This window comes from Trifolium pratense, linkage group LG6 (genome assembly GCF_020283565.1).
Source record: "Trifolium pratense cultivar HEN17-A07 linkage group LG6, ARS_RC_1.1, whole genome shotgun sequence".
Lineage (NCBI taxonomy): Eukaryota > Viridiplantae > Streptophyta > Magnoliopsida > Fabales > Fabaceae > Trifolium > Trifolium pratense.
Window position 1 is genome coordinate 20,382,952 of NC_060064.1, and position 20,681 is coordinate 20,403,632.

General features: G+C 30.4%; 1 long non-coding RNA gene across 2 annotated transcripts; it reads right to left on the reverse strand.

The window, feature by feature from the left end:
• Positions 1 to 6,717: 6,717 nt before the first annotated feature.
• On the reverse strand, positions 6,718 to 9,998 carry LOC123890245. Of its 2 annotated transcripts, XR_006802801.1 has the most exons (5): positions 9,439 to 9,998; positions 9,154 to 9,285; positions 7,836 to 8,416; positions 7,202 to 7,295; positions 6,718 to 7,013 (listed from the first exon to the last, which is right to left on the reverse strand). It is a non-coding gene; the product is annotated as an uncharacterized LOC123890245 (long non-coding RNA). The 2 variants fall into 2 exon arrangements; XR_006802800.1 differs by having other exon boundaries at positions 6,718 to 7,295.
• Positions 9,999 to 20,681: the final 10,683 nt, after the last annotated feature.

Genomic DNA, 20,681 nt, shown 5'->3' on the forward strand with positions numbered 1-20,681 from the left:
TTCTACAATAATTCTACCCGTCTTACATTACTCATCTAAAAATTCTAGCAGCTAACTTAAACTAACTTAGCAAAAAACAAATATTTCTGCCAAGAGAATTACAACCATCCAAAATGGAGATACAATCAACCAGAAAATCCACCCGTGCGGTGCATGGGTCTAATTAGCTGTAAGATATGTAATTATAAATTACGATAAGATAATTACAATAATATAAGATATATGAAATTTTTTGAGTAACATTAAACGATAGTTCAACAATAATTTTGGATAAATATTCATACAAAGGAAGGTATATTACGGAACACTTCCTTATAGACCACATTCGAAGTTTTAGTCGTATCTTCGCCGTCATCGTCGATGATCAATATTTTTAATCTTTCTCTAGAAGTAATTCTTGAAATAGCAATATACAGCTGACCATGTGAAAACATCGGTGACGGAAGATATATCCCAACATGCTTTAAATATTGTCTCTGATTCTTATTAATAGTCATCGCAAAAGAAATCATTAAAGGAAATTGTCTCCGTTGAAATTTAAAAGTAATTCTTACGTCAAATGGTGTCAGAGAAAATCTAGGTATGAAAACCTGATCACCAATATTACTTTCTGAAATAATTTTTCCTTCAAGAGCACGTTTTCCCAATCTTATAATAATAAGTCTTGTTCCATTGCGTAATCATAATTTTTTATTCAAATTTCTTAATAGCATAACAGGAACTCAAACTTTAAGTCTCAACTTGTGATTTAGGAGTCCCGACGTAGAAATCGTGTTAAAAAATTCGGGAGTATGAACATCATCCACTGTTTGACCATCTACATTCTATGCGAGTGGAGTATCATAACTCAAATATGTTTTTTCTTCACCAGGAATTAAATCCAACATATAATCATTTATTGTGTCGACTATTGAATTTTTAGGAGCTAATATAGCTCTATTTTGGAAACATGTTATATCGTTCATGTTTTGTAAAAGTTGGGGATATGTGCTTTCAACGATAGAAGCAAGAGCATCACCTGAATTTGGAATCAATAAATCTGATGGAATGTCAAGTTCTAAATCATCATCGTTGTCATCTTCAATTTCTCCTTCGCCAACACCCAAAACCCATTCAGAAATCAATCTTCTTTGTTCCGGAAAGGTTATGATACATTGTTAGCAAAAGAAACAAATGTGAATCGGTGATTTTTTTCGTAATTAATAATATAGTCACGTTGATATATACCTGAAATCAACTACTATTTGCATAAATATCACCTTGATATATATATTTGCATAATACGATCAACCATACTCCTCAACATTAACAAACTTTTAAATTCAGAAAGACATAAAAAAAGTATATTTTTCTTAGCATGTTTAGTTAAAAAAAAGTAACTTTTAAGTTCAATGATTTTTTTCTTTCCGTAAAAAAAAAACTACGAAAATGGTTAACATGTTTAGTTAATTAGTAAAAAATATTGAATTAAGATAAAAAAATGTAAATTTTTTCGAAAAATAAAACACAAAGAAAATGTATGGTTTGATGATTTGCTAGATTTCTAATTATCGGTTTTTAATTGTTTAAACTGTGGAATGTAATTTGATGGTGTTTAATTGTTGTATGAAATCTTTCCTATAAAAATCGATGGTGCTTATCAATTATTGTACATAATTTTAATCGTAATTGGTATACTTGCCGTAGTGGTTGAAAATATTTTCATGCACTGAAGGGTCGCGTGTACGAATTCTAGTCAAAACAAAATTGTATTATTTTTTAATAAAAATTTCAAGATAAAAGTGGAGGGAAAACAAATTAGGTTTACGGTTTATACAAGTTTATAATATAAGAGATAACACAAATGCAAAAGCCCCTTGTTTCTTGGTAACCAAAACAGCAAGTGGATTTGTGATGGTGGGTAAGAAAACTGCGCGACAGAGAGGGAATGGGGAAGAGGAAATGTTGAATTCTTAGCTTTCCTTGCTCCTTGGGTGCTAGAGAACTAATTCTTAAGTTGCATGTAGTGTTGGAGTGGAATTTAGAAGTATTGAATTTGAGTTTTGTGAGGGTGGTAGTGGTTTCACGAGATAGAGCTAGGGAAGTTTTTAGGACTTAATGGGTTTGCTCCATATTACCTAAATGATCTCCTAATTTTGGTCATGAAATTAACAGCTCTTAACACCGTTACTAAAGTGGGTTGTTACACACTCTAAATATTTTGATACATTCAGGTACTATAATGTGACAATTAATGAGTTGCACTTGTAGGGACTATAATGCAGGTACTATTTAAAATTTTTTTTGTAGAAAGTAAACTACAAGTTGCAACAAGCTTCTCAACGGTTCTATTTTACCAATAAATAGTTACCTATAATGAAGAACAAAACAAGACTTACAGCCTTCGAAGCACCTATACTCTGTTATATTCAAAAGATGTCAAAATATACTTAGAATTCTTACAATCGCTTGTATCTTAGAATCGTAATGTGTTCAATATAGTTTTATATCTGTCTTGTATTTTGTAAACACCTCTGATAATATATCAAGTGTTCAATCCAAACTTTCTTAAATTTATTTTAAGTTAGTAGAAGTCTCTTGCAAGTGTGCTTGAGTAAGAAAGTCTCTTGTCGGTGGACTTGAGCAAAGAAGTTTTAAGCTAGTGAGCTTAAGCAATTGTAATCTTGTAAGATTATAGTGAAATTCCTTGAAAGTGCAAGTGAACTAAACTACTGTCGTTTGTGAGAGGAACCAGTATAAATTTCTTATATATGTTGCTATATCGCTTCTCTCTCTCTCTCTTTGTGTGTTTACATTTTCCCTGCCATCAATTCAACCCCCCCCCCCCCCCCCCCTCTTGTGTTTTTGTCACCTTCACATTTGAGATTGTCGTCCGCTCCATATTGACATCTACTTCCTCCCTCTTGAATCTCTCGATGTAATCACGGAGCGTCTCGTCCTTCCCTTGGACGATCCCTCCCAGTGATACAATTGTCGTAGGTTGTCGTTTACATGAGATGAAGTGTGAGGACAATTGTATGCATATGTCTGTCCATGATCTAACAGATTTGTCAGTGAGACCTTTGAACCATGTCAAAGGTACTAATAATAACAATACGATTAACAAAAAATATAGTAAATTTTAATTTTTTAAATGTTAGTTATGCTTTGTTTTGGAATCATAAAATCAAACCATTTTAACAGTTCGGTTCAGTTCGAAAGACAAACAGTTAAACTACTATGAATTTTGAAAACAGTCTGATTCGGTTTTCCTCCATAACCGAACCAGGCCCACCCCTAATTCCCATTAGATTAGTGAAAAAAGAAAAAGTTACGGATATAAGTCCACTTTGTAGGGATAAGCTTGATATCATATCCAAGAAACTATTAGGCTTTGATGATCTCTTCAACTTTTCGGTGGTTGGCAAGGAATGGAGCGCAGTTCGAAAAAATTTATTGGCGAAAATTCCTAGAATCACAATCATCGATGATTGTGCAAACTACTAGGTATGCAAAAAGATTTTACTATTTATATAGCATACCAAAAAAACGAGCTTACAGTTCTAAGATGAGTTATTTTTGGGGTTTATCTTATTGTGGTTCATCTAGTGGATATCTGATCATGACAGGTGCGAACAATACACCTTTCATAATGTTGACACCTTTCAAGAATAGATATCCACTAAATGAACCATAATAAGATAAACCCCAAAAATAACCCATCTTAGAGCTGTAACCTCATTTTTTTTAGTATACTATAAAAATAATAAAACCTTTTTGCATATGTAGTAGTTTGCACAATCTTCGATGATTGTGATTTTAGGAATTTTCGCCAATAATTTTTTTGAGCGACCCTCCACTCCTTGCAAACCCCAAGAAGTGGACAAATATATTATAGATAATAAGTTCATTATAAAGTAGTAGATGATATCTTAAAGAAATTTCTTCTTATATATATACAATCATATATAATTAGTCATAAGAGGTAAAAAAAATAAAATTACAACTAACCTCAAAGAAAGTGACTTTCATCCTTGCAAGTAGAATTACTAAGCTTTGATGACTTGACGAGAATATTAAATAAAATTGCACATTATCATCCCAAGTGGTTCTGAAATCAACAAGAAACTGTTATAACAAAATATAAGACTATATTCTAATATGTGCAATTTAAGGTGCCTTGCTCAAAAGATTTATTTTGTAGATATCTTCATAGTGAGCATGAAATAACCACCAAAAAACATAAAATTTCAATAAATTCATTTACATGATATTTGGTGTCATCATTAGCAAAAATTAGTCTCGTGAGCTTAGCTCATTTGACAGGAACATTGTAAACATTGTATTACAAGGATCGGGATTTGAACCCTGATCATCCCACTTATTCACTTTAAGCGTGGAATTTCTAGACACAAGATTACTTGACAAAAAAAATAATTAACAAAAATTAAGCCTAAAATAATTTCACACTATAACACTTTAGTAAAACAATATACATTAGTGTTACTTCAAAAGATTTACAAAAATTATCAACAAAAATAAACGAGATTTACAAAAAAAATAATATTTTATGCTCAAATCTTGAGAATATATAATTTAAAGTTGCATATGATTCTCACATAAATTAATCACCAAATATATATATATAGGATTTTACAAAATAAATATTCAATCCCACAAATAAAAAAATTTATATTAAAATTAAAATCAAAGAAATATTCTTGGTTTGAATTTATTTAAAATCAAATTTTTCTGGTATAAGTCAAATAAGTCAAATCGTAAATAAAATAAATTATCAAATCAATACATTATGGATCAAATCTTTAATGGTACAGGGAGATTGAGTATAAACGATGAAGGAATATGGACATATATATACATTGAACACAAAATTTTGAGAAGAAGATTTTTAAAATTATAAATTCTTCTCAAATAAATATAAAATATCTCTAGGTATTCAAAATTTCTAAAATATTCTCTACCAAGATAATGAAGACTGGATCGTATCGGTCGGATCGATCTGTTGAATCGAGAATCATACATCAATCTGATCCAATACGAATAGGAAACCGTTGTGCCACATAACCAATATATGAAGTCAATTTGATGTTTTCATAGCAAGCAAGCATTGATCTAAGAAGAACAAGAAGAAAAAGGGGAGTCATAAAATGAAATAATGATAAAAAGAAAAGAAGAAGGTGCATACCAAAGGAGAGATGAGTTGAGAGATTATAGTGGGTGACGGCTACATATTTGATTATAGATGAGAGATTAACTTTAGGTTTTCTGTTATATATATAAGTGGGCACATATGTGGGCTTGGGCCAAAAATTTAATCATCCCACACAAAACAATAAATGTTTCTCCTCCCGCCCCATATATTTCTTTTACACCCCTAAATTTCCAATTTTTCTTTAAACTTATTTCAAAAATGTTTTCTGCTGGCTACATTTTGGAAAACGTTTTCCAAAATATCCCTTTATACACCAAAACACAAACAAGTAAAAAAAAAACCCTCCTTTGTCAATTTTCCCACTCTGTTCTTTCTCCATGGTACCACTACTCAAAAGTCGCCCTTCACCGGCAACATCGCAAAAATGCCGCACAACCGTCCTGAAACACCACGATTAACTCTCAAGTAATAACGTGGACTAGGACGTGGATAATGTGTGGATAACCTTACCCACAACATTATCTGGGTAGCGAATTTCCAACGCAACAAAATGCCACAGACCCGTGCCCTGGATATGTCGTGGATAAATTTCATATATACTCCAGATAAAACTGTGGATAATGGCAAAAATGGCGGTGGGAGGGAGCATGAATTTTTATTAATAGATATTATCATATAGTATAGATTTAATTTATTATAAAAAAAATATAGATTTGGTGTTTTGTTATAAAAAATAAATTATAGATTTGATTTTTTAGTTTTTATAAAGTATAGATTTGATTTGAATCCAAGCAAAAAAAAAATTTTGACAAAAAAAATGTAATATATAGAATAATATGAAATATCATCAAATTAACATCCAACTCCAACGAAAAAAAATCTTTTCTGCAATATTGTTGAAGAAACAAAATTGAATGAAAATTTATGAAATGAAAGGCAACAAAGAAATAAAACTTTCCTATAGTAAAAAAAGAAAAAGAAGATCTGGTCATTGAATGTCAACGATAATATTTTGACATATATGGAAGGTAATAATAACATTAAATTGAACTGTAAAAAAAAAATAACATTAAATTGATGATACGCACTAGTAGAAAAAAGCTTTTTTACATCTGGCGAAAAACACTTTTTACATCTGAAAAATGTCAGATGTAGGCGCACGAGACTTAGTAAGTATATACGTTTTACATCTGGCGTAGTCAGATGTAAAAAAACACTTTTTACCTCTGATCAAGGTGAATATCAAATATTATTTTTTTAAAATTAAATTGGACTTTTTACATCTGACCAAGACCACCAGATGTGAAATCTTAACTTTATTTAATTTTTTTTTCAAAAACCTGCTTTTTTTTATATATATTTTAAATCCTTTTTTTATTATTATTAAAAAAATCTAACCCACAATGCCAACAATATAACATAACTTGCATCAAGAACATAATACTAAAATTCAACATTCAACATATATATATATATATATATATATAGTAATAATGTCATTAAAGTACAACCATTGAAATCCAAAATACAAAACATCATAATAATTAATACTAATTCATCCAAAATACAAATCAAAACATCATCATAATTAATACTAATCCATTGTAACTTCACACAAACCTAGCTAGCTAGCTCCTAATATTTCTCATCAGCATCATCATAATCTACCTCAGGACTATATAGGTCAAGAAAACAAGTTGCCCAGCGGTCTCGCAAATCATACAGCTCCTTAGAACATAGCAAGCAAGTAATAACATCTGAAAACAGGCACACTCGAAGAACAATTCATGGGAAAGCAGAAATCGAAATTACCTGCATCAATCTATATCCTAGAGTATCCAAAGTCTTCTGCATCAATGTCCTAAAACAAGCTAGCATATAAAACAAAGCATTATAAAAGAAAATAAAAGTGATTCAATATAACCATTAACGGTGTAGGTGTTGTATCGCCGACGCATATCGGTACTCCTTCAATCTGAAGTTTAAATACTACGCAGAGCATAAACAATTCTAAAAAACATACTAACCGAATTCAAATTAAACACTTACCCTTACCAACATAGCTTTCTCTTGCTATGAAAAATCCCATAAACTGTGGGAGCCTTTGTAAGCCAATTCATCATGAAATTGTACGCATCCTCAACTGATACAACAAACCACACTGCAAAATTTTAGTTTCATAAGTTGACTATAAAATAAAACTAGTGTAGCTCCTATTACACCACTAATTGTAACTAGTTTAGCCAAACAGAGTTAGTTAACTATAAAGACGATAGATAATATATATCCAACCATCAAATATTTCAATTTTTCTAGTGTAACCAACCAAATCAAAATGCAGCAACATGGGAAGCATAACAACTAGTACTAAACATTAGTCTTGAGCCATTTATATATTAATTATCTAAAACAATAATATTGAAGTTTCAGCTTTTGCAGTAAAACTAGATAAATATATTTGAGGATGTTTTTGTAATTTTTATTCATTCAGAGACTATAAAAATTATATCAAATAAAAGCGTTCATTCGGGGTTTAGAAATTCATTCAGCGTTCACTCTATGAAAACATGATCATCATAATCATTCATTCAGGGTTTAGAAATTCAAATTAACATTGTAACATTGAAACATTATACTAAAGAAAAAGAATGAATTGGGGGTAAAATGAAAATTGAAAACTTACTTGTTTCTTCAGCTTTTCTTGAAGCCATAGTAAAATCATGAACACCACTTCTTGAATAATTCTCCATGATGATCATCAACAATCAAAATCAACAACAATAGTCAATAGAAGAAAAACAAGAAATCTAAAAGGCCAATCTTTGTTCTTCAAAATTGATCAGAGTGAAAAACAATGAAACCCAAAATTGCATTTTTCTTCGAAGCTAAAGAATGAAAAGAGAAAATAGCCTGCATATAGTGTATTGAAGAACAAACCACCCAACACAAGATCGATAATATAAGATTACTCTAGCAAACTGCATAACTACAACTACATGCAAACATGGATAATATTATGCCTTGACACAGATGGAACGAACATCATCTTCACTTACTATATAATACTATATGATAAAACAAAACAATAATTCAAACTAAAATTGATCAAAACAACTTATGCATTGAAGAAACAAGCTAAGTATGCAAAGTACTCACAGGCCTGATGGCCAAAAAGTCCTTTTGCATTTGAGACTTTTGGTAAATAGTTTTCTGATAATCTGAACTTTGACCAATCATCTCCAACTCACTTTCATTCCAAAATATCTATAAAAAAAAAAAAATCACAAATCACATGAAAAAATTTATGAGTAACCATATATTAAATATTTGAAAACATAAAATTGACATTTGAACAAGTAAATTGGTACATTATAAACATGAACCAGAAAAAAACCACAGTTTCTACACTTCCATAAGAATACATTAGCAGCTGGAAATCACAAATAGACACACTATATAGGTGATGTAGTTCTGCATATACTACTTTTTCATGATAAGGATTACTAGTCCAAATGCTTTTTAAGAAACAAATAACATAAATTCCTAAGAAAGCTTTAACAATACATTAATTCTTAAGAACTTTTATTCACACATAAAATTGATTTATATAATGATGGCCAGTGAAGCATTCAATATCTTAATTAAGTATTTGGTTATTGGATAGTGACACATCACATAAAAGTATAGTAATTGAAATTTTCTTCTTCTTCTTCTTATCCTTTCATTATACTCTCGAGACTAGTAGCATACAAAATGAGTTTAGAACTAAATAAGAAACAAAGTAAGAAGCAAAAGATAGGACATACAAAAACAATATGAATCTTGTGAGTCTCCTAAAACAAACATGTATGCTAGAGGAATTCCAAAACGAAGACACCTAAAATCAACTAAGAAACAGTTCCTCATAAAAACATGACTAAGCTCATGTAATGGAAATACAAAACTCCTCTATAAAGAACTATACATCCTGTTATTAGAAAGGACAATTTTAACAATCTTACACTTCTAAAAGAAACTCTTCTATAACTCCCTCACACTTTAGCATGTCACATTCAAACACTCCAAACTGAAGCTTTCGTTGTGGTTCCGAGGCTTCACCAACATCACTTCCAAACTAAATAGCAGAGGATAGACTTTCCACACCATAGATAGTAACCATAAAAAATGCAACAACAAACAGGACATTAAAACAAAGTAAATCACAGTGAGGAGGCACAACAACAGAAAAATCAAAACAAAAAAAAATAACTTTAGAACAACCAAAGTGCATTAGAACAAATGGTTACCTTTGACGAACGAAGAATCGGCGAATCGGCATCGACGAAATCGGTTGAAGTGGAAGAATGAACCTTCGATGGTGGTACCAATTCTTCAAGAGATTTTGCGCGAACTGATGTCTGGAATTTGGGGATGAATCGACACTGGGTTAAGGATTTTAGGGACGAATCCATACTGGGGTTTGAGATTTAGGGAGAATCGCCAATTGATATCGAGATCGTCACGGTTGAAGGATGAGTTGACGGTTTGCGATGCTGCGTTTCCCTTACGAGTGAGAGAAGGTTTGATTTAGAGCTAGGGTTGGAGATTACGAGTGAAAGAGAGAACGGATGAGAGTGAGAGAGAGAGAGAGAGAGAGAGAGAGAGAGAGAGAACGACTGAGAGTGAGAGAGGGAGACGGCGGTGCTTGGAGGAGACGGCGGAGAGTCGATTTGGGGTTGCAGCTGGGTTTGATCGATTTGGAGAAGATGGTGTTTGGTGATATCGCGTACGATGTGTTTGGTGAGAAGATAAGATTTGCCTTTCTTTTACTTGGTTCCAATTTTTTTTTTTTTTTATTCATACTGACTTTTTACATCTGTGGCTATATATGGCCAGATATATTTATATTTTAGATAATTTTCGCCATAATTACAGGATTGCCACCGCGTTCAGTCATGCTTCTGGTACATTGAAACCAGATGTAAAACGTTTTGTCTATATATTTTTCACATCTGTGGATATTGAAACCAGATGAAAAGACTACTCCATATAGCTTTTCACATCTGACGTATGTTCCTCAGATGTAACATGCTTATGTAATATGTCATTTTTCTACTAGTGACGGTACCTTATTTAAGGTACCGGTATCATCTATTTTGATACCCTAAGTGCCACGTTATGTAACTCCAATGATAAAAAAAAAGGTACCGTATCATTAGTCTATGAAACTCTCTTAGATATTCTTATTGGAGATGCTCTTAGTATAAGAGAAGTTTTTTTTTTAGATTCATTGAGTTATTAATTTAGTTAGTCTATAATATAGACCAAATACATTTAAAATTCAATGAATCTAAAAAGCAAATTTTCTCCTATATTAAGTATTATATTTTCATTTTGGTTAAAAAAAAATGTAAAAAAAGTATTTGTTATAATTTGGTCAAAAGAGAAAACAATTTATAAATTTTTTTTATTCATTTTGGTCAATAAAGAAGAAAAAAAAACCATTTATTATATTTTGGTCAAAATGAAAAGACTATTTATTTATATTTTTTGGTCAAAAAGAAAAATCTATTTATTATCTTTCTTATAAAAAATACTATTTATAATGATTTTTATCAACCAATCAAAATACTCTCTTCGATATTTTTTATAAGAAACTTTTAAATTTTTAGATTCATTCAATAATTAATGTATTTGAATTATATTATAGACCAAATACATTATCTATTTAATGAACTTAACAAAATAACTGTTTCTTATAAAAATGAAGCAGAGGAGAATGTAACAACTATAAATAATGTTATTGTCATTGTTCACCAATTATGAATCTGTTTAAACAATTTTCTATCAGGCCATTGTTTCCACCGACGGAAAAACCCATTTCCATGAAGTGTTTATAGAAATCTTTCTTTCCCTCTCTGATATGCATTCACTGAAACCCTAAGTTCAAACGCAAGTTTTACTGAAACCCTCTCACAAAAATCATTCCCTCTCTATAAGCCATAAGTTCAAACGTATTCATTTATTACTGAAACCATTCACAAAACCAATCACAAAGCTCTCATTTAACTCATTCATGAAATTCAATCACGAAGTTAATTCATGGCCTAAATATCAGTCATGAATCTCATTCACAAGCGTGCACGAAGTATCCTTCACAAGTGTCCATGGAATAGAGTAATTTTCAGATCTGAATAATACTAATTCCACTTTCTATATATAAAGATTTTTCACATTCAAGGTAATATGATTCTGTTCTATTTTCGACTAGATGGTGTTTTTGCTCTTGATGCTCTTGATTCATAAAACTATTTTTTGCTATCATTGTGGTGTTTTTGGTTGGTTCCGCCGATATGTGTATCTATAACTGCTTGTTGAGATTTCAAGATTTTAGTATATGGTTTTTGAGTTAGTGGATTTATTTAGACGGGCGTCTCTGAGTTCTAAGAGACTCTGTGCAAAATTTAAAAGTGGCCCTTAATAAAAAAAATATAATTTTTTTTTTAAAAAAATTATCGATTTAAATTGTATATAATATAAAAAAAATCATTTTTATTCTTGTAATCATATAAATTATCAATATTAAACCAATTGCATTAAATCAAATAGAACAAGAAATACAAAATAATTATCTTTGTATATAACGTCAAAAAAAACATCTTAATCTAAGATTAAATTTTATGCAAAGATTAAAATGGACTAGAACTATATTTCCGAGTATATATAACTAATCTATTGATACTCATAATATTTTATGAACATTAATAATATATAACTATTATTTTAGAACATAAAATTTAATTTATTAATATAAGTCTGATATTTTATGGGTATAAATAATATATAAGTAATATTATAGGACCTCAAAATTTTGAGTTGAGGCCCTCAAAATTCTGAGGTCCGATGCCGTCGCACTTCCCGCACATGTGTGCAGGCCGGCTCTATAATATTTATTTGTATATGAAATATTTTTTAGAGTATTATCTGAATCTAAGTTACTGTGACGGTCATCATAAAAGTTAAACATATCAGAACTTCACAATATGTTGAAAGATGAGACTCATGGGAAAGAGAAACTTGAAGAAAATCTATGTCCAGTTTGTTTCAGATTTTTTAGAAGAAAAAAAATCTTATTTTTTTTTAAAAGTTATTTTACTTATGTTTGTTTTAGATTTTTTTAAAAATCATTTTTTAAAAGATGTTTTCAATAGCTTTTTTTAAAATCTATATTTGTTTTCTTGATAAACATGAGGAAATCTATTTTATTTTTTTTAAATTACAAACCACGTGCAAAGTGAAGTTAATTGAAGGAAATAGATTTTTATAATTGTAAACAAATGTAAAGTAGCTTTAAATTTTTTTCAAAATCTCTAGATTTTATTAAAGAAAAAATCACTTTTAGTGGTATTGAATTATCTATTATTTGTCATGTGATCTACATCTAGTGCCATGTTAATATTTGTTGCCTTATTGTGATTGTTGACACTAATTATCTCTTGCATTATGGCAGGGTGTGTTTTTATTTTTGAATGTTTAATCTAGATTGACTTGTTCAAATTAGAAAATCTTCCTAATATTAAAAATGTAGTTGCTGATACATTATTTGTCAATCAAAGCATCAAGAGTGACAGTTATCATGTGAGTTCCTTTTATTTGTACATTTGCATATTATGAGTTCATGCATGTATATGTAAAGTTTCTGTATTATTTTTTCCTTGCTTTGTTTCTTCTATATCCATTGAGTCGTTTTTTGTTTATAAGTGATTGTGAGTGCCAAGTTACTTATAGTTAGTATTATTTTACTTTTGTTTTCTTAATATGTGATGTCAAGAACCTTTTCTTATGAATAAGTCTGTGAGGATCATTAAACTTTTTGCCATGTGTATGATATCTGTCTTAACATCAAACAAGTATAGTTTTTTGTTCCTTCGCTTCAATCTTTTAATTTGCTTCAATCTTTTAAATTTGTATAAGTAATACTATGACAGAAATAGTTGCTTGGATATGTTAACAACTGCTAACAATTTAACATTCTTTTGCATTCATTATATGGAGAACATTTTTCACTATAGATGTAGTAATTGTAGGACTGCTACTTTGGATTTAATGATTCCAAAGTAGGTAAAGCTAGCGATAATAATCACCATGAAACAGGTGTGGTCTATGGAGAAAATTGAAGGTGAATACTGGCGCATAATAGAGCAACCGATTGATGAGGTCGAGGTATTATTCTTTTGAAATATTGTTGGTTTTCAATGTAACATGCATAAGAAAACAGTTTATGCATCAATATATAATTTTTGTAGGTGTATTGTAGAGCTGACTAGCAAACTAGAGCCTTTAGAAATGGTTTTCCAAACACATCGTCCTTAACTAGAGAATTTTGTATGCCATGATTGGCTGGAATCTTATTCAAATAAGGACAAATTTGAATCACTCTTAGTTAAGGATGATGTCTTGTGAAAACCATTTCCTAGTCCAGTTTGTTACCAAGTAAGCTCCATAATACACCTACAAAAGTCATATATTGATACATAAATTGTTTTCTTAAGCATGTTATACATTGTAATCCAACAATGTTTTAATGAAATAATACCTCAACTTCATCAATCGGTTGCTCTATTATCCGCCAGTATTCACCTTCTATTTCCTCCACAGACAGCACCCGTTTCTCATGGTGATTATTATTACTACTTTTATCATCTTTGCAATCATTGAATCCAAATTAGCAATGCTACATATACAACAGCTGTAGTGAAAAATGTTTTTCCGCCTAATACATAAATGAAGTTTGAAACATATACAATCAAACAAAAGATAGATGACACCTTCAAGTTAAATTGATGCTGTAATCCCCGACTTTTAGATTAATGTAGGATTTAGTTAATTTCTAGTTTTGTTCTATTAGGAATTAATTATTTTGTGTGTTTGTGTTATTATTTAATTTTTTTAGCATGTTAAATAATTAATTAACGGGAATTTAGAGTAGAAGGGACGAGATAGTGAAAATAAATAATTAAGTTATAATTACAAGACTTTTAGGAAATTAACATAAGTGAAGAGAAAAATAGAAAAAATAAGAAATTTAGAAGAAATTAACATAAGATTATTTATATTTCATGGTTTTGGTTTATAGGTAAAATAGCTAGTAAGTTTTCTTGTGTTTTTTCAGATTAGTGTAAGAATCTATTAAAATGCATTATTAGCATGTATTGGTCCCTATAAGAATTGTAAAGGTTGAGTACCCCTTGTACTTCTTATAATTCAATTTTTGCTTATAAAAAAAAAAAAAAGTGTGGGGTGCGGAGTTTAATTAGCGCGTAAAGAGAGGGATATGGGTTAGTAAAACGGTAGAGAAAGATGTTTTGGGTATATAAATTAGTTTCTAAATGTTTATGAGATTTTTCCTGGGTTTAAATCGCCGAAATCATATTTTTTGGGTGTTTTAATGGAGTTTCGTGTTACTGTTCATGTTGTTCTTCGTGTTTGCATCGGTGCAAACCATCCTTGCACCAGTTCATCTGGGTTTTGAGAGGTTTGCATCGGTGCGAGCCCTTCTTGTGTTGTTTGCATTGGTGCATCCCTACCATGCATCGATTCTTGTTTGTTCTTGGGTTGTTCATTTTTTCTTCTTGCAGCGGTGCATCCCTGTTATGCACTGGATCAACCATTCCCAGGTAGTCTTGCATTAGTTCAAGGCTCCCTGAGCCGACTCAAACTTTTCAAGAGTTGCCTTTGCATCAGTGCAACCCAGTTTTGCACCGGTGCAACTTTGCCAAAATATTATTTTCTCGAAGTTGTTTTGAAAATCGATAATTAAGCTTTTCTAGAGTTTTAAAGAAATTATGTTTTGTTACGGGGCTCTCTATTAATGCCTGTTTTTTTTAAAAAAAAAATTAATAAAGTCGATTAATCCCTTTCTGTTACTAATTAACATAAATTTTTAGCAAGTTCTAAAATGATCTTAAAATAAAAACATTGGGAACTGTTTGAATATTGTTATGAATAATATGTAATGAATGTCCATTATGTGGTAGGTTTTCTTGTCCCCTAGTGTGTCCTATAAATGACACTCTTATTTCCATGTAAACACACACTTGTGAATAAGTTTATTCCTTTCTCTTATCCCTTTCTCTTCTTCCTCTCTATTCTTCCATATTATTGTTCATGCTTAGAAATAGTTTATAACACGTTATCAGCACGATAGTCTCTCCCATTTCAAGAAAGGTATAGCAACAATGGGAAGTGACAATTTTATTTTATCTATGATTTTTTTTATTCTATTTTTTCAGATTTTTTTTCTTCTCGTTTTTTTTTTAATTCACAAACCTACGATCCAGAAGTATCGTGGTGATATATGAATCCTGTAGATTCATAGTGTGATGAAACTTTAAAATATGAATCCTGAAGATTCATAGTATGATGAAATTTTAAAATATGAATCCTGAAGATTCATAAGCATACACTTATAAAAGTACCGTAAAATATCTTTTAAAATATGAATCCCGAAGATTCATAGATATAAGTAAAATCAATATCTTGTTAATCTTTTAGAAGAATTCAAAAACATCAATCCCTGAAGGATTGGATAAATAACTGATTTGATTTGTTATACAGTTCTTGAACAATTTAAGAATCAATTTTTATTCTCCATAATTCTAAAAAATTCATTACGGATACATCTATGAAGGATCGTACAATTAGATCTATTATATAGTTCTCAAAGAACTTAAAAATTCAAATTTTGTGCTCCATGAAATCTTGATGAATTCAATTGTGACACATCCCTGAAGGATGTAAAAAAAATAATATATTGATAAGATCTATTATAGAGGTTTTGAAGAACTTATGAATGATTCAATATATATGCATCCTAAAGGATTGTACAAATGATTATTTGTACATTATAAATATGTTATATAGTTCCTGAAGAACTTTAAAATTAAATCTATTTCTTTGTATTCATTATTATTATTATTATTATTATTATTATTATTGTTGTTGTTGTTGTTGTTGTTGTTGTTAATTCATGTTCATGATCACGTTTTTTTTTATTTATATTGTTACATGTTGATGAGATTATGATAATCTTGTTGAATTCCAGAAGAATTTAACATTAAAGCATCCTCGAAGGATTGCTCAAATAATAAGATTTTTGTTGTTAGTAAATATCAATTTTGATATAGTTCCCGAAGAACTAAAGAAGAAAAAGCAGACATTGATATTGAAGCATCCCTGAAGGATTGCAAGAAAAATTTTTATATTATTGTTTTGAAGATTTGGGACATAGTTCTTGGAGAACTAAAGAGTTGCGCATCCCATAAGGATTGCTAAATGAATTAATTACTCTTAAACACTATAAAGATAAATTGTAATATAGTTCCAGAAAAACCAAAAGTTTAATATTAGAGCATCTTAGAAAAATTTGCTCTGAAGCATCTTGAAATGATTTTTCATAATCGTTATCTATAAATATTAAATGGTATATATAGTTCTCTATTATGCTCCTGAAGTAGCAAATTTGAGAAATAATTTTAAGAGTATGTTAAAAGATTAATCACATATTGCTTGCATATACCTTCGATGCATATTCTATATATATTTTTTCGATATATTATGCATTATTATACAATTAATTTTTTTTTTTTTTAAAAAAAGAAATTATACAATTGATTTAAAATAATAGGATTGTGAAAGGTGTATATTGCTTTTAAATTCCCTCAATTATTTTATAGCAACAGTTACTATTTTTTTTAATTGATATATTTAGAAAAAAATTCTATACAAATTGATTGCTTCACTTTATCTTATTCTGGTGTACGTTTCACTTTTATATCAGAATTTAATTTAATTTTTTTTGTGCCTCAATTTATTGTATATTTTAATTTATTATTATAATATTGGATGATTGAGTTTTTGTAAAGACTAAAAACAATTTTGAGTGAGTTTATTTATATTAATTATTAATTAGTTCTAATTAATCATTAATTTATTATTACTTTTCCCTTCACCATGGTTTTATCCCACTGGGTTTTCCTGGTAAGGTTTTTAATGAGGCAGTTCACACATAAATGATGATGTACTCTTTTCCTTCACTTGATTTTTTTTTTTTTTAGAGAAAGAATATCCTTCATGGACATTCAAGGGGGAGTGTTATGAATAATATGTAATGAATGTCCATTATGTGGTAGGTTTTCTTGTCCCCTAGTGTGTCCTATAAATGACACTCTTATTTCCATGTAAACACACACTTGTGAATAAGTTTATTCCTTTCTCTTATCCCTTTCTCTTCTTCCTCTCTATTCTTCCATATTATTGTTCATGCTTAGAAATAGTTTATAACAAATATTAAGAAATAATTTATAAGTTATTAATTGATGAGGTTTAAGCCGTTGAATATTAAGAATTAATTTATAAGTAAGCTGTTGCTATTTATGTTGTTATAAGCCGTTGATCATTGATTTAGTTCATTTAATTAGTTGATTTTAGTAGTTGTTTAAATTGATGTTGTTGAGTAAAAAATATGATCATGCATTCATCCATAAGTCTAAGCAGTTGATAAGCCGTTGAAGAGTGTTTTCTGGAAAATAATTCTGACCTCCGTCCTTGGTACCACATGCATATAGAGAGTGTGTTGCATTGCATCACATTATGTTTGTAATTATTGAATTTAATTTTTATGCTTGAGTTGTTTTTATTTTCAATAATTCTATCTTGAGTTACTACATGATGTGAGTTTAATTATTTCGTTATGTTTTATCCATCAAAGAAGATAATGTGTTTTTTACTATTTCTTGGATTACTTTAAATTCAGTAATCTTTTGTGACCGTGTTACTCACCCCTTGTTGTTTCCCTTTCTATCTTGGCCCTACGATGTACAATCGTATATTTTCAGGTAGATGATCATCCTTAGTCGCTGAGTTCGGAGATGGCATTAGGAAGCTGTCAACGTTTATCGCTTTCAGTTATGTGGAGTCTATGCTAGGATATTTTTTGGAGAAACTATATTTTTTGGGGAAACTTTTTTTCGAGACACCGTGATCTAAACTTGGAGATTAGTTATTTGGTTTATTTTTAGTTCCGCCGCATAAATTTTGTTTGGTTGAGTATGTGTGACACCTTTTTTAAATAAATGAAGTTATTTTGATAATTAAAATCAGTGGGGTTTAGAGGGTGTTACATATGCTACCTGACTTGCCATGGATTGTTTTTGAAGCAATCTAGTATACATAAATGGAAGAATAAAAATGACATTACTTTATACAATTATATATACTTAAAATTTTATTCAACATGTTAGTGTTTCTATCAATATACCACATCATATTTTTTTGGATTTAACCCTCTTATTCACGGGAGAAGGGGATCCCGGTAATACAGAGTTCTGCTGCAAGGTACGTTAAGGTTGGCCAATAATTGTTCCAATTAGAAAATAAACTCGGGTTCTCCCGTACGATTCGTCTTATGGGAGCTCATCCACTTAATCCCAATGTCTTTGGTTCAGACCACATCATATTAAAAATGTATCGTATCCTTTCTTTGTCCCTTTCATAATGCACGTTGGAATTGTATACATGTCATATAATTAAGAGCATTGCTTTATCGTGACAATTTTGTGAGCATTGCTTCTAATTAAGCGCATGATCTAAAGTGAATTCACATGATTACACTCATAATAAACAATTGGGTAAATAGGGTTTTACCCCCCTGCAAAATAGGTCAGTTTTGCGTTTCCCCCCTGCAAAATTTTTTTTTGTGATTACCCCCCTGCAAAATGAAGATTCCATCATTTACCCCCCTCAATCGATAACATGGATGTTGACTGGACAAAAATGATGATGTGGCACGTACAAGTGGAATTAATTTATTTTATATTTATTTTTTTATTGTCAATTCATTAATGAACGTATAATTATTTTTTTTTAATTAAAAAAAAACTGAAAAAAAAAAGAAAAAAACGATAGTAATTGGGGTTGAAGGTTCATCTTCTTCAATAGTTGTGATTATAGAAGATAAATAATTTAGGGTTGTTAATAAGATGTGAAATTTGAGAGAAATTTGGGTAAGAAGATTTTGTTGATTGTGTGGGATTTGATTTATGATTACACCGAGAAGAAGAACAAGAATGTTTATAAATAAATTCCATTAACAATTTTTTTTTTTTTGGAAAAATTAATAATTATATTAAGTTATTTATCTACGTGGCACAAAAACTTTAATAAAAAATAAATGAAAAGCCACACATGCATCCCACGTCATCAATTTTGTCCAGTCAACATCCATGTTATCGATTGAGGGGGGTAAATGATGGAATCTTCATTTTACAGGGGGGTAATCACAAAAAAAAATTTGCAGGGGGGTAACGCAAAACTGACCTATTTTGCAGGGGGGTAAAACCCTATTTACCCTAAACAATTTAGTGAGTAGTTCGTGATTAATATTTCGCGAGGAATAGCAATGCTACACTCATAATAAGCAAATGGACAACTAAAGGGAATTCACATGATTACTGTCATTCTTGATGCTACAATTTACAATTCCAAGTCCAAATAATGCAAATATTTTTTATAAAAATCAGTATATACCGATGACAGTCTGTCATATGATAATTTTAGTAGTATTTTAATAATTTCTTCGTAAGTACCTAAGTATTTTAGCTCAATTGAAGAAGGTACAACAGTTTGAAGAAAAAACACAAGACAAGGTGAAAAATGCTAATCCAAGGTTTTAAATTGCGGCTGCGGTCGCGGATGCAATAACGGTTGCAGTTGTTGCGAATGCGATTATTGTGGTTGCTACAACGCGCAATGCGAACTGTTACGGCGTGAAATCATTTTGAAATTTCACAAGCTATATAAAATGAAACTACTATGTAACTTCACAATTTATCCGCCGTTGCATAGTCTTAGTTTATTCCATAACCACTGATTTGAATGTTCTTAAAATCCATCGTTGAGAGATTGTTAAAAATAAGATTTTTCATTACATTCGACATAAATTAGAATTTGAAGAGATGGGCAACGAAAGAATATCCATTTTATGACAAATCCGGTCCGATGGTTGTTCTTCACTAACCACAAGGATATAGGGACTATATATTTCATCTTTGGTGTCATTGCTGTAGTGACGGGCACATGCTTATCAGTATTGATTCAAATGGAATTAGCACGACATGGCGATCAAATTCTTGGTTCATAAATTTTATTTTTTGGTGAGAAAATTTGAACTAACATCGCTGAAAACGTCTGATGCGATTACGATGTGCCCGTACACCTGAATTAAGATCACACCGTAATTGCGGAACGATGCTATTGCGGAGGTACCCGCATCAGCAATACTGCTGCCTCAATACGGACCGCAATTTAAAACTTTGACAGAATCCGTCATGCCACAATGGGATCAGCAAAAATAATAATATTTCAGCTTAACTGAATTCATCGTGCCATGATGGGCTTCCAAGATGCCATAATGGAGACTTGATTAGAGCGCGTTTTTCACAATAAATAGAGGTCCGGGTCTCAAGGATTTGACACACTGGAATTGAGAGAA